Source organism: Pseudophryne corroboree, chromosome 8 (assembly GCF_028390025.1).
Source record: "Pseudophryne corroboree isolate aPseCor3 chromosome 8, aPseCor3.hap2, whole genome shotgun sequence".
Taxonomy (NCBI): Eukaryota; Metazoa; Chordata; class Amphibia; order Anura; family Myobatrachidae; genus Pseudophryne; species Pseudophryne corroboree.
The window spans coordinates 426,926,843-426,941,798 of record NC_086451.1 but is presented as its reverse complement, the minus strand read 5'-3'; positions in this window follow the sequence as shown (position 1 = coordinate 426,941,798).

Here is a 14,956-nt window from a genome sequence, read left to right as displayed (position 1 = left end):
GTATCTTTTTTGCCGAAAATACATCTTAGTCACAATGCTATGCGACAAGGGTGCACCGGGAGACTGCGCTGATTATTTGATATGCAACACTTCTATATCTGTATGACTGAGTCTCTGAATCTGTGATACGATGCAGTGGCCGTGGTTTTTCCATGCCAAGTGTCGTTGTGCTTCGTATACAGACTCAGTCGCCCACAGATATACCAGTGTCGCATCTCGCTCTGTGTGGAGTATTGGAGATAAATATATGAGGACACATCTTTACATTTACATATCCTGTCGTAATACCAGATGTCAGTGGTTGAACATGCAATTTAAAAAAAAACAATGGGGTCAATTTACTAAGGTGGGAGTTTTTTTTTAATAACGGGTGATGTTGCCATAGCAACCAATCAGATTCTATCTATTATCTTCTAGAAGCAGCTAGATGTTAAGTAGAATCTGTTTGCTATGGGCAACATCACTATGTGATCATCATCTATGTGACTGTTTAATAACGGCAAAGCTTTATTGTTTAATGTCCAGCAGATTACAACTTTTCAATATAGGTTAAGATGCTTTAAAAGGGGTTTTATACCCTCTAACAAAGCTAAATATTTATCTTATTAAAAACACGTTAAAGGTTAAAGAACACAGTACGCAATTGGCGCAAAAAGTACCGCAAGGGTACTCCCTTAACTATACCTTAAGGAATGTACTTATACTGTAAACCTCTGTGTAGTGGTAGAGTGTAAATGCAACACAGTGTAACCTTATTAACTTCAAAGCTGTTTGAGCGTCACCGACGCTCTGAGAGTACTTAACACTATAAGAAATACACAGATACCTGGGCTTAGGGTCTAACGCCTTATATATATATATTATGGATGGTATGCTTGCAAAAGAATAATACAATACAATTATACACTACCAATATAACATAGACTAACTAACCAGATAACTGCACAGGAAATACAATACAATTACGTTTAAGGGAAAATGAGAGAAAGAGGAGAAGAGAGAGAGAAATGGCTCACCATAACAATACAGACAATATGATTGCAGCGAAGCTTACACATGTGAGGAACAATCGCTGCGCAGTTATTCAATGCTGAGAATCTTTGTGGAGAAAATACTTGACCTTACCCATACTGGCAGTCCCTATATACACAACCCTACAATACCGCATGGGACAGAAGCTAGACTCCATTTTATTAAAGCTCCCATGATTCCAAAGACTGCACCACATGGTTGAAAGGGGGAGGGGAAAATACCCGGCAGCAGCCATTTTAGATTTGCAGGTCCAAACACATGGCACTCTCTGCTACACCACAATCACATAGCAGAAGACACAAGACTCCATTTTATTCCAAAATGTCCAAGCCTCAGAACAATGCATATGTTCTGATTTTACAATTCCAAACCATCTAAATCACCTTTCACAATTTCAATCCAACTTCCTAGAACCATCTTATTCACTTTCACATTCCAAACAACTTCCTAGAACCATCTTATTCACTTTCACATTCCAAACAACTTCCTAGAACCATCTTATTCACTTTCACATTCCAAACAACTTCCTAGAACCATCTTATTCACTTTCACATTCCAAACAACTTCCTAGAACCATCTTATTCACTTTCACATTCCAAACAACTTCAGTATCTCAATAACCAGAGCATATTCATCACAAGACCAGATCACATTGTAACCACACATCTCAGCCCGCCACTGCCACAAGCACATGCCCAAACGCAACTGCATGGTGGTATTTATGATTAACAAGATATATATTATAACTAACCAGTACAATCTATTTTAAATCACCATAGGCAAACAAATACCACAAATGCTATGCTACAGGTTGTCTAATGTCCCAGCTACCATCACAGATTCCCAGATCTATCACACAAACACCCAACAATCACACAACCAAGTTACAATATCCTATTTAAACCAGAAAGCAATCTGTCTATATTTCCTTATCTAGCCATGTGAATTCAATACTTAGCCTTTGGTGCCTGGTGATGATCCAGCCATGCTTCTGAGAGCTTTGTTCTGAGTGTAGCTTCATTACATCTGTTCTCTGAGGCCACCAGCAACACTGACCCCCAACCCCCCCCCAGACAGGAACTATCCTCCTGTGTGTCTGTTCCTAGGGGAGGGGTCTCTCTCTCTCCTTTGTATATGTTAATCAGGTTCAGCCCTGAAAATCTTAGTAAAAGGTTGGCTTGATCATCCATTGTTCTTAACAAAGTGATCTTAGCTTTTATACATATAATCATATCTATCCGCTGCAATGTCCCACAACTTCACAACCAGCATCAAACTAACCCACACATCATTCTGCTTGCTTCAATACCAAACATGATGGGCGCATCTGGTTCTGTTCAGATAATACATATTCATGACATCAATTCATCAGCCAATTCTAAATCTCCATGATGTCTGGTGCTTGACATTATTATAACCATGTACTGTATGAAACAAGCGCCGAATCCATCTCCGTGCCATGTCCGAGCAAATGCGTGTGTTTCCATATATTGCTGTGCTCGCTGCGCATATTTGCAAGTATAGCGACTTAAATGTGTGTGTGGTTTGTATGTTCTCTCTATGTAATATTTTTGACTTTGACAGTCCACCCTTTGGCAGTCACCAATAACTGCCACTTCCTAAAACATTTAAAAAAGAGAAAAATATATGTCATATGTAAATACATTTCTATGATTGGGTAAGGGAGGAGAGAAGAAGGTGGGAAAAAGGTATGACCTAGTGAGATAGCAGAAGTATGTATGTATGAATCCATGTTTGGGGGGTCATGTATCATCGTGCCGTACGTGTTTTAAATCAAGCTTCGAGGTATTGCGAAGTATACATTTGAATTCCTTCTTATCCCGTACTAAGGGTCTGTGGATGGGCTGTCAAACTTTACCGAGCTCGTTTCGGCTTTTGGTTGCAACAAAATGGGGGAGCACATTTTAGTTGATGATACATGAATGGAGGAATATGTGATTGCTGATATCTGTGCCTGTATTCCCTATCGACTATGTGTGTCACTACCTGAGGGTTGTAGAAATGAAGATAAAGAACACTTATAGTAAATGCAGTGGTATTCTATGTCAGGTTAATGTACATTTGTCGGTTGAAGTCTTGTTCGGTGTCTGTTGGTTGCAGTCTTCTTTGTGCTTTTGCCCATAAGGTGCAAGCAAAAGCTGTCAATGTCCATAGATTTACAAAAGTGTTGGGCTAGCGTAATTTTAAAATTTCTAGGGAAACTGGGGATCCATGGCATAGTTCATCAAAAATCTGTGTATAAGGTTGTCAAAACTTCTTCTTTAATCCATCTATTGTCTGTATATCGGCTCGTCAAATTCCTCGTCCAAGTGGGTCTTTTTACCTTGGAGAAAAACGGAAAAACAGGTGAAAGAAACGGACCGTATAATCGCATTTTCATTACATCATTGTTTCTACCGTTGGGTCATAAATCAAATTCATTGGCATTTTGTCATGTGATACAGTCATTACTTCAGGCAGTACTTTTCCAATATAACACAATCCTTCAGAGTTTGGGGCAAGCCACTTATACGTCTTTCTCCCGCATATGAAATATGCATCATCGGGGAGAACATATGGGACGGAGTAGGACATAACCATATTATACACCTTCCATGTGAAATCTCCTAACCCTAATTCTTCCATCTGCTTAGTACACGTATCAGGTTGTACGATATGTGCACAGTATCCTGGTGATACCTCTCCAACTCTCGTAATCCTATTTCCTAAGGTATACCTATACCGGAAAGATTTTCCTCTACTGGCTATGTGGCGTATAAGCTCTGTATCTGTAGGCATTCTATCTGCTCTATGCGAAAAGGTCATGGTTTGGTTACTCCATGACACTTCCCAACTTCCCGGCTTTCGGGGATTGGAGATGTTAAAACATAATAGGGACCTATCCACATGATATTGGTGGAGCTTCAAACTAGGAGGGCTGGAGATATTTAACCTCCTGTCCACCGGTTTCCCACCCTTTAGCTCAAGTACCTCCCCTACCGTTAAAGGAAATGGTACTAGCCCTGATTTGCTATGACCTTGAGGCACTTGAGAGCATACCCAACAATCTGTTTTATTCAACACACTACCCACTAAAGAGTGATAGTCACTCAGGGGATGCCGGTCCATATGGATATTAAAACTGGATTGGCATTTCTTAATGCACCCATCCTCAATGACATTGTTACAGAGCCTACAGATACAGTTTTCTTTTCAGCTAACAATGTTTACAAATAACATGGCTGTTAGATCATTTCCGGTACTCGCCTTTGCTCGGTGCTTGTGTTGCTATTGGAAATTTACACCTCCGTCTTAGTCATTGGAACCTTTCTGGATCCTTTCTCGACCTCACTGGTACTCTCACCGAAACAGACTGCTCGGGTCAACGTCATGGTCAACAGGAAAATCCATATCACAGTCTCTTGGGGCAAGTCCATCTTACAGGAGGAGAAAAGAAGAAATTTGTAATGGGGTACAGAAAATCAGTTTGAGGGGGAGAGAAACTTGTTACGATAATTAGTTCTCTCGTCTTGTTGTTCTTCTTGTTCTGCTGTCTTCTCAAAGGTGCTGTCTCTCAGTCTTCCAAACGAACATTCTGGTGATGCAATATTCCCTCCAAACCAGCGATCTTTCTGTAAGGAGCAAAAATCTTGCATTACCATTTGTCTAACTGATGGGTGACATACCATCTTTAAAACATGAAAGCATGAGTGAGAAGAGAGAGAAAACAACAACAGCAAAAAAAACAAAAGAGAGAGAACAATTTATATGCATGTGTATATTACTTAAATCAACAATAGCCATCAATAGGAAAAGAGAAAAAAAAACATTTTTCAAACATTTTAAAACATTGTCAGATCGTCAGGCTGTCATATCTACATGTCCAATGGTTTCTTTGCGCCGTCCCTCCCCCCAGCACCATACTCCACTTTCTGTATCTGGCCAGGATACATTGATGCGAATAGGTCATGCTGGGGTTTGGTAGACTTCTGCAAAGACCAAGCGGATATGCAATGTTTGAGTCCTTACTAATAATCGTCAGAGATGGGGAGATAGAGAGAGAGAGAAAAAAAAAACATTTCACAGATACATTTACAATGTTTCACCTGGTCATTCCTGTGTCTTCAGGGAATGACCTCCCAATTTATTAACCGTTACCTCAGGCTTACCATCAGTTCTAATGATCACCTTTCCTGACCACATATCATGGGTGTGGCCCAAAATTCTTCCTATATGATCCCTGATTATAATTTGGTGTGTCCTAACTTTTCTCATTTCTTGGTCTAGGGGGTCTGACTTTATGTGGGCTATTACAGTTGCTGGCATAATGCCCTTCTCTTTTGCAAAGATCACAAATCCTTGAGTTCCTCCATGTGCCAATGGCCTGGGGTTTTGGTTGATTTGATGCCTCCTCAAACGCTTGGATGCTCATCACCATCAACCGCTTTCCCTGTACCTACCTGATTCCTTGGATACCATGATTATGTCGTTGTCTAGGGAGTTGATATACCTTCTGTGAATCTTTGATCATACAGTTAGATCTTTCCTAGGATCTGGGTAATCAGACATGATTGATCTCAATTCTGTCCGGGACCAGGGATGGCGCATTGCACTGTCCTTGACGGGAATGGTTCCCTGATCGTCAGTCTTCCCATTGGGGACTGTGATCACCCTGACAGGACTAAACTCAATTACATCACCTTGTTTTGGTCTTACAATATGGGGTACATTTGTTTGTGCGTGATATAAAACATTGTACGTACCTGTGGACACGACCTCACCTGACCCTCCGTTAGGGGGTTTGATTATTGCCTTTACCAATTTGGTCGCGTCCACCTGGATGTCTTGTAGGATGGCTTCTGGAAGAGGTGCCGACATCGTTCTGGGCTCACTTTCTTGTTGGTAATCCTGAGGGAAGTTTAACATGGGGTGCGACTTGCACAGGTTAACATTTGTAATTTTTACACTTTCATTTTCATAAACATTATTACATTTAACACTTTCATTCTTAATACAGTTACTAAGTGCATTTTTATCGTACAACATTGTGCCATTTCTCTGCAACCATAATCCTCTCCATTGCCATGTCTCTCCTCTCAAGATGAAAGTTAGGTATGTAAGTTACATTTCTTTGCATTTCACTTTCCTGTTGCCATAACTGCAAACAATCATCATGTTTAACTCGTTTCCAGGATTTTATGAGACAGATCCTCCGCCTTAAATTATGCAACACCTCTGAGTCAAAACTACCTATCCCAGGAAATGGTGCTTTATCCCCCGCAGTCATTCGTGTCCATTCATCACAAAAGGTCTCAGTGTGGGGACCATACTTCCCCCACATTACTAACCGAGCAGACCCTCGGGGTCTGCAAGCCTCTGCAGTCTGATCCCTGACTGCTGAACGTCCCTGTGTTGTGCACTTGGCTGCCATTGTGGACCTCTTTTAACACAGAAAAACTTCCTAAAATGCACCAAACACAGAAGTCTACGGTGGGAGTTTTCCAAGCTCTTCCACCAGCTTCTTCTGCTCCGGGTATCTCCGGTCGGCCTTCTAGCAGACACGTGTAGCCGTTGCAGGCCCTATCTCTAGAGATTTTACCAGTGAAAATTCTCTTCCTTTTTTTTTTTTCTTTACACAAATCACGCTTGCATGTGCTTCCCACAACACGTATGAGGGCAATTTACCTCGTATCACGTTGCGTTATTGGTCACACCTACAACCGTGCGGTCCAATCGTACCCCTTATAGACACTTGTTGCCCATAAATGGTAGGATCATTGGAGTCTCCCTACTGTGCTCCAAAACAGCCAGAGCGTAATACAACGAAAACTTTATCACACTCTGTTGCACGTTTTCACTCAGACCGTGCTCATCACGTTCCACTAAAGATCACACAGATCACAAAGTCCACAAAGCGGAATTCAATACCGTTTTATCACACAGATCACAAAGTCCACAAAGCGGGATTCAATACACTCATACCGTTTTCAACCCACTATCATTCTTATAGTTTTCTGATCAGAAAAATCATTTCCCGTAGTCTGATAGCTCTCCCCAGAGGCGTTACAGTAAAGTAAGGTATTTAAACTAAGTTTTGGAAACTGAAATCAATTTGTGCTATGATCACGTGGCTATACTATACCGCCCCCACTAGAACAATGCTATTGTGCGATTTGAGTTTTGGTGGGCGTACCCAGACGCTCCGTTGCGTAATATACGCTGCGTGCGTCGGCCTTTGTGTTGCGTTCGCGAGTCTCAGTCTTTTGTTAGAGACACGTGTACGCTGGCCACAAAAATACAATTGGCACGTTTATCAATGTAGATGATCTTTAACTGTAATCATCTACCAAGCACCACACAGGTCTTTCCTTGTATCTCAGGTAAAGCTGTGCGTGTGTCTTACAATTTACCCCTTAATGTATTACTTTTACACTTTAACTATTTAAATAGCGACAAATCTCTCTTAGCACGTTTATCAATTCAAATGGCAAACAGGAAGGTGAGATATGTGAAAGTACACAGATGAAAATGCAATTCTAAATTTAATCTAATAACATACATTGATGTAAGCACACGCATATAGATTTTACATATAAGTACCAATCACTATTACTTATGATTGACTATGATATAGATTAAATAAATGCATTAAAAAACTCATTAAATGATGATTTCTTTTTGACAATGGATGGCTGATTATTTCCTGAGTCAACTGAAAATCAGCTGTTCAAAAAAAAAAAATATTGACCTTCCCAAAATGGCCGCTCCTCCCCCTTCCACCTCCATGAGGGTCACACAAAATGGTGGACAGACCATGCGGCCTCTCCTGCCATAAAGAAAATCACCATGCTAGCTCCCAAAGTAACTTTTAAATGTACTTTTAAACCTACTTAAACAGATAAACAATCTTATCTTAATCAAACACGATATGATCCATTTGAACCTGGTTTTGCGACAATAAAAATACATTTTAGCATCTTAAATATTATGAGAAACGCCTTGTCCCTTAAAATTTCTTATCAGCGTCTTACTGATACCACAATACATTAACGTGGATGTTTTGTTTTTTTTTTTTTTTTTTCTTTCAGCATTTTGCGAGATGTCCATCATTAGCCGGTCAATTACAGCCGCGTTTGTAATGTACAGTGCATCATTAAGATCGTGATATCGCGGACCAGAGCCCCCATCTAACAAAGCTAAATATTTATCTTATTAAAAACACGTTAAAGGTTAAAGAACACAGTACGCAATTGGCGCAAAAAGTACCGCAAGGGTACTCCCTTAACTATACCTTAAGGAATGTACTTATACTGTAAACCTCTGTGTAGTGGTAGAGTGTAAATGCAACACAGTGTAACCTTATTAACTTCAAAGCTGTTTGAGCGTCACCGACGCTCTGAGAGTACTTAACACTATAAGAAATACACAGATACCTGGGCTTAGGGTCTAACGCCATATATATATATATTATGGATGGTATGCTTGCAAAAGAATAATACAATTATACACTACCAATATAACATAGACTAACTAACCAGATAACTGCACAGGAAATACAATACAATACAATTACGTTTAAGGGAAAATGAGAGAAAGAGGAGAAGAGAGAGAGAGAGAGAAATGGCTCACCATAACAATACAGACAATATGATTGCAGCGAAGCTTAGACATGTGAGGAACAATCGCTGCGCAGTTATTCAATGCTGAGAATCTTTGTGGAGAAAATACTTGACCTTACCCATACTGGCAGTCCCTATATACACAACCCTACAATACCGCATGGGACAGAAGCTAGACTCCATTTTATTAAAGCTCCCATGATTCCAAAGACTGCACCACATGGTTGAAAGGGGGAGGGGAAAATACCCGGCAGCAGCCATTTTAGATTTGCAGGTCCAAACACATGGCACTCTCTGCTACACCACAATCACATAGCAGAAGACACAAGACTCCATTTTATTCCAAAATGTCCAAGCCTCAGAACAATGCATATGTTCTGATTTTACAATTCCAAACCATCTAAATCACCTTTCACAATTTCAATCCAACTTCCTAGAACCATCTTATTCACTTTCACATTCCAAACAACTTCCTAGAACCATCTTATTCACTTTCACATTCCAAACAACTTCCTAGAACCATCTTATTCACTTTCACATTCCAAACAACTTCCTAGAACCATCTTATTCACTTTCACATTCCAAACAACTTCCTAGAACCATCTTATTCACTTTCACATTCCAAACAACTTCAGTATCTCAATAACCAGAGCATATTCATCACAAGACCAGATCACAATGTAACCACACATCTCAGCCCGCCACTGCCACAAGCACATGCCCAAACGCAACTGCATGGTGGTATTTATGATTAACAAGATATATATTATAACTAACCAGTACAATCTATTTTAAATCACCATAGGCAAACAAATACCACAAATGCTATGCTACAGGTTGTCTAATGTCCCAGCTACCATCACAGATTCCCAGATCTATCACACAAACACCCAACAATCACACAACCAAGTTACAATATCCTATTTAAACCAGAAAGCAATCTGTCTATATTTCCTTATCTAGCCATGTGAATTCAATACTTAGCCTTTGGTGCCTGGTGATGATCCAGCCATGCTTCTGAGAGCTTTGTTCTGAGTGTAGCTTCATTACATCTGTTCTCTGAGGCCACCAGCAACACTGACCCCCAACCCCCCCCAGACAGGAACTATCCTCCTGTGTGTCTGTTCCTAGGGGAGGGGTCTCTCTCTCTCCTTTGTATATGTTAATCAGGTTCAGCCCTGAAAATCTTAGTAAAAGGTTGGCTTGATCATCCATTGTTCTGAACAAAGTGATCTTAGCTTTTATACATATAATCATATCTATCCGCTGCAATGTCCCACAACTTCACAACCAGCATCAAACTAACCCACACATCATTCTGCTTGCTTCAATACCAAACATGATGGGCGCATCTGGTTCTGTTCAGATAATACATATTCATGACATCAATTCATCAGCCAATTCTAAATCTCCATGATGTCTGGTGCTTGACATTATTATAACCATGTTCTGTATGAAACAAGCGCCGAATCCATCTCCGTGCCATGTCCGAGCAAATGTGTGTGTTTCCATATATTGCTGTGCTCGCTGCGCATATTTGCAAGTATAGTGACTTAAATGTGTGTGTGGTTTGTATGTTCTCTCTATGTAATATTTTTGACTTTGACACCTCGTTCTGTAAAAGCCGACCCCTACTTTTGATAGGGATCGGTGGCAGAGCCTTGAAAACAGCAGCGTCCATTGCCGTACACAGATTAATTGTTATCATAGAATGATGGCTGTGTGTAAGCGTATTCCTCTCTTTAAAATTTAGACCTGTTAAAATCAGTGATCAGTTTTAACCAATAATAGTATTCAAACCCTTTAATGAGCTAGACACTATCCATTTGTTGAAAATCTATCTGTACATTATAGTTGTAGAATTTCTAGGAAGTACATGAGGTGGATTAAAAACCCCTGAACAGATAACCAGGGAGGTAGCTCAGGCTGGAGACTTGGAGCCAGGGTGTAGGGGCAGTAAGCTGTCCTTGCCCGGGTAGTACAGGGATGGGGAAGATCCTACCCTCTGCCTTTCAGTTTGATATGAAGATAAGAGAATGGTCTTGGCTGGTTGACAGGTAGGAGAGTGGGCTCACTTTAGACTTGCCAAAAGGTCATGAGGCTGCCAGGTATGTAAGGTCGATGGTAAGTAGATCGACCACTATTGGTCGACAAGGATGCTAGGTTGACATGGTCTAGGTCAGAAGGTCGACATGAGGTTTTTTTTAATGTTTTTTTTGGTGTTTTCCCTGTACAGTGACTGGGAACCACAATTAGTGCACCGTGTCCCCTCGCATGGCTCACCATGTTTCGGGCAAAGTGCCTCGCTCCACTACTGCTGCGCTCGGCACAGGTTACTATTCCCAATCGTAGTCCACGTGGATCGTTAAGTTTGAAAACGTTCAAAAAAATTAAAATTTTTTTGAAAAACTCATGTCGACCTAAAGACCCTGTCGACCTACTTACTGTCGACCTAGAGACCGGATCCCGTTTAAACTGTGCCTCTGACCCAGATATAGGTTGGCTGGAAAGAAACATTTTGCCAGTAATACGTCATGTGGGAATTTATTGTGAATTAAAATCCTAAAATCTCATGTAGTTACAATTTCTGCACAAGAGACATATTAGGACTTACAGTAGGGTAACTTTGAACTGAGTAAAAAAGGTTACTTGGACTGTGTATGCTCTATGGAAAGTGTTATGAAGCTTTGAATGCCGACGTCTGATCTACAGTAAGTGGGAAGCAAAGTGGCTCTGCAGCAGTTACACCAACTGGAGCGTGCTGTTCCAGGTTCTGATGAAGAGGTGAGTGATATCCTACAGCTGTATGCACCACTCGGACACAGGTGTGAATGTCTCGTGGCCAAGCGGCATCGGTAGGAGCGATCAGTAATGACCGATTTCTCTGACGTCCTAGTGGATGCTGGGAACTCCATAAGGACCATGGGGAATAGCGGGCTCCGAAGGAGGCTGGGCACTCTAGAAAGATTTATGACTACCTGGTGTGCACTGGCTCCTCTCACTATGACCCTCCTCCAAGCCTCAGTTAGATTTTGTGCCCGGCCGAGGTTGGATGCACACTAGGGGCTCTCCTGAGCCCTTAGAAAGAAAGTATAGATTTAGGTTTTTTATTTTCAGTGAGACCTGCTGGCAACAGGCTCACTGCAGCGAGGGACTAAGGGGAGAAGAAGCGAACTCGCCTGCTTGCAGCCGGATTGGGCTTCTTAGGCTACTGGACACCATTAGCTCCAGAGGGATCGACCGCAGGCCCAGTCCTTGGTGTTAGGTCCCGGAGCCGCGCCGCCGTCCCCCTTACAGAGCCAGAAGCAAGAAGAGGTCCGGAAAAACGGCGGCAGAAGACATCAGTCTTCACCAAGGTAGCGCACAGCTGCAGTGCTCCTCATACACACTTCATACTCCGGTCACTGAGGGTGCAGGGCGCTGGGGGGGGGGGCGCCCTGAGAAGCAATAATAACACCTTGGCTGGCAAAAATTCCACAATATATAGTCCCAGAGGCTATATATGTGGAAAATACCCCTGCCAGAATATGGAAAAAAGCGGGAGAATAGTCCCCGGAAAAGGGGCGGAGCTATCTCTCTCAGCACACTGGCGCCATTTCTCCTTCACAGATCCGCTGGAAGGAAGCTCCCTGGCTCTCCCCTGCAGTCTACACTACAGAACAGGGTAAAAACAGAGAGGGGGGGCACTAAATTTAGGCGCAGTATATAATATATAGAAAAAGCAGCTATAGGGGACATAACTCAGTTAGTCCCTGCATTATATAGCGCTCTGGTGTGTGCTGGCATACTCTCACTCTGTCCCCCCAAAGGGCTTTTGTGGGTCCTGTCCTCATTCGGAGCATTCCTTGTGTGTGTGCGGTGTGTCGGTACGGCTGTGTCGACATGTTTGATGAGGATAATGATGTGGAGGCGGAGCAGATGCCTTTAGAAGGGATGTCACCCCCTGCGGGGCAGACACCTGAGTGGATGAGCTTATGGAAAGTAATGAGTGCACGTATAGACTCCTTACATAAGAAAATTGACGACATGCCAAATGTGGGACAGCCGACTTCTCAGCTCGTGCCTGCCCAGGCGTCGCATGGGTCGTCAGGGGCTCTAAAACGCCCGCTACCGCAAGCAGACCCAGATGTCGACACTGATACTGACACCAGTGTCGACGACGATGAGTCTAACCTGATGCCCACTAAGGCCATTCACTGCATGATTGAGGCAATGAAAGAGGTGTTACACATTTCTGATATAACTACAGGTACCACTAAAAAGGGTATTATGTTTGGGGAGAAAAAACTACCCGTAGTTTTTCCCCCATCAGATGAATTAAATGAAGTGTGTGAAGAAGCGTGGGCTTTCCCTGATAAAAAATTGGTAATTCCTAAGAAGGTACTAATGGCGTTCCCTTTCCCGCCAGAGGATAGGTCACGTTGGGAAACACCCCCCAGGGTAGATAAAGCGCTCACACGTTTGTCTAAAAAGGTGGCACTACCGTCTCCGGATACGGCCGTCCTCAAGGAACCTGCTGATAGAAAGCAGGAGGCGATCCTGAAGTCTGTATATACACACTCAGGCATTATCACTGGCGTGCGCAGCACATTTTATTAGGGGGTGCACCGTGGGAGGGGTGTGTCTAGCACCGCCTTGTGGGCGTGTCTAGCACCATCTATTGATGGTCAACGCATATAAAATATCCACCTTTGTACCAATCCTAATAAAGCAGATACATTGTCAGATGTTGTGGTGTGCACCAAACAAACACCCCTGATGGCACTCATGCAGTTACACTGCTCCTCCTCAGCCTGGTCTGGCTCCCCCTCTCTTTCCCCTGCAAGCTGCAGCAGCTTACTTACAAGTCAGTCACTCACTGACACTGACAGTCACAGACTAGTTACTGCTGCTGCTGGAAAAACAAGTGACCTGTCAATGCTGCTGCCGGCCGTCTGCCAGTATTGAATTTGTCTTCCTAAGAGGAACGCTGGCTGCATGCTGCTCCTCATCAGTGGCTGGCGTTGGCATAGCAAAGAAGGAGAGAGGTGGGCGTGTGACGGATGGGCGTGCGAGCAGCATGAGGTAATCACATCACATCACACTGTTTTTGTACATGGAGGTGGAGCTGGGAATTTGAAAGCCGGTGGCAGTGGCACCCTTGATTAACCCAGGCGTAAGGTCAGTAATGCAGTCGTGCAGCGCAGAGGGGACAGTAATCAGCCTGCTCGGCAATCGCTGCATCAGGCATGTGAGATCGGGGTGCCAGACATTAGGGGGTGCCTGTGCGCACCAGGCACCCCCCCTGCGCACACCTATGGGCATTATACTTAGGCCAGCTATTGCGTCAGCTTGGATGTGCAGTGCTGCCGCTGCGTGGTCAGATAAACTGTCAGAAAATATTGACACATTAGACAGAGACACGATCCTGTTTACCATAGACCATATAAAAGACTCTTATATATGAGAGATGCACAGAGGGAAATCTGCCGACTGGCATCTAAAGTAAGTGCATTGTCCATTTCTGCTAGGAGAGGCTTATGGACTCGCCAGTGGACAGGAGATGCAGACTCTAAAAAGCACATGGAAGTGTTGCCATATAAGGGTGAGGAATTATTTGGGGATGGCCTCTCGGACCTAGTTTCCACAGCAACGTCTGGGAAGTCAGCATTTTTACCCCATGTCCCCTCACAGCCTAAGAAGGCGCCGTTTTATCAGGTTCAGTCCTTTCGGACCCAGAAAAACAGGCGTGGAAAAGGCGGGTCCTTTCTGTCCAGAGGCAGAGGTAGGGGAAAAAGGCTGCAACAAACAGCAGGTTCCCAGGAGCAAAAGTCCTCCCCCGCTTCTTCTTCCAAGTCCGCCGCATGACGGTGGGGCTCCACAGGCGGAGCCAGGTACGGTGGGGGGTCGCCTCAAGAATTTCAGCGATCAGTGGGCTCGCTCACAGGTGGATCCCTGGATCCTGCAAATAGTATCTCAGGGGTACAAACTGGAATTCGAGGCGTCCCCACCCCACCGGTTCCTAAAATCTGCCTTGCCGATTGCTCCCTCAGACAGGGAGGCGGTGCTAGCGGCAATTCACAAGCTGTATTCCCAGCAGGTGATAATCAAGGTACCCCTACTTCAACAAGGCCGGGGTTATTATTCCACACTATTTGTGGTACCGAAACCGGACGGTTCGGTGAGACCCATTTTAAATTTAAAATCCTTGAACACGTACATAAAAAAATTCAAGTTCAAGATGGAATCGCTCAGGGCGGTTATTGCAAGCCTGGACGAGGGGGATTACATGGTATCCCTGGACATCAAGGATGCTTACTTGCATG